We start from the raw sequence: 1,673 nt of genomic DNA, 5'->3' as shown, positions 1-1,673 counted from the left end.
CAGGTCAACTGTTTTTCCAAGGAGATATTTCACATTCCCCTGTAATTTTTTTCATTCATTTGGATTTGCTTTATTTTGTCTTAATTTCTCATAGTCATTAGCTTCCATTTGTTCTATATTAATTCTTTTTTTTTGCTTTTTTCTTTCTTTCTTTTCTTTAATGTAATGTAAGCAGGTAATATGTAGAATTTTTAAAACAAAAAGTTGCATATTAATATTTATACACAAAAACTTAAACATAGGTGACATTAGCATACATACATGCTTACATAAACTCAAATATTTACATTTTAAACAATTTCCATTTAACATATGAAATTTGCTAACACATAAAACCATTGAGAACTACTCTAAAACAACATAACTAAAACATCAGTTTGCTACAAACATATAAAAACATACATTAAGTGATTTCGTGGAGTTTCAAGTTACCCCTTTATAATATGATCTTACTTGCATATAGTCCTTTCAATTATTATTATGGACTCAAAAAAGAGGTTTAATTTATTTTCCAGGTACATCACAAGCTCAAGAAAATGGACCTACCAGTTAGGCGATAGAATTATGCTGTAACAAGTTAATTGCACATAATGCTTTAAAGTAGGTACGGATAAAGTTCTCAAACACTTTGGTATATATCACTTAGGGACCACCATTAGATTCAGTAGGTATTACAAAAGTACCTTCATTCCCGATTTTGCTTTAAAATGGACAAGTCTTTGGTAAAAGTTCTACATTTTGGGCATTTAGTATCAATTAAAATGGTCCCCAAACCAATAAATGATGCTGCTTTAATATTATTAGTTCATAACAAAACTTCATTTTATCACTGCTTCTGAAGCAATTTGGAATTATTGATATCATTTTCCAAAAAAAGATAGAACATTGTGGGGTGGCTAGGTGGCACAGGGGATAAAGCACCGGCCCTGGATTCAGGAGGACCTGAGTTCAAATCCGGCCTCAGACACTTGACACTTACTAGTTGTGTGACCCTGGGCAAGTCACTTAACCCCCATTGCCCCGCAAAAAAAAAAAAAAAAAATATAGAACATTAATAGTTTCATCCTTTTACCTGTAATCAGCAGAGGAATTAATGATAGGTTTAGTCAAAATTTTCTGTTAATCCTTTATCTTGAGTTTTTACAACTCAACTGCATAGTCTATAATTTGCAGTAACTATAGACATCATTCAACATCATAAGTGATCATGATTGGTTGAAAACGACGTGTGACATTAAAGTCAGAGCGTTACTTTCCTCTGATAAGCCAATATCAATATCAGTTTTTCTGTATTAGCTATACTAGTTACCAGATAAATCTCATGAAAAACCCCAAGCAATTGAATTTGCTACAAGATAAATTGTTGCAAATGTATAAAACAGCAGATATACAAGGAGAACACCAAACATGCTTTATTAGCACAGAAAGCAGCCATAACAAGGCACAGCAAGCAGAAACATACAGCCACAATAAAAGGGTTAGTGTTGCATACAAATATAACTTTTCTTGTATTTGTAGCCTTGGCAATTGCCAGAGGGGTAGAAAATAACATTTTGTAGCAGCAGTCAAAGAAACTAAGGAGTACTCACCATTGGTACAGAGCACATTAACAAAAGACACAAGTGTGGAGAGTCAACTATCTTAGTGCAAAATGTCTAGGACAGAACTATTCA

This window comes from Dromiciops gliroides, chromosome 3 (assembly GCF_019393635.1).
Source record: "Dromiciops gliroides isolate mDroGli1 chromosome 3, mDroGli1.pri, whole genome shotgun sequence".
Taxonomy (NCBI): domain Eukaryota; kingdom Metazoa; phylum Chordata; class Mammalia; order Microbiotheria; family Microbiotheriidae; genus Dromiciops; species Dromiciops gliroides.
This window is presented reverse-complemented; position numbering follows the sequence as displayed.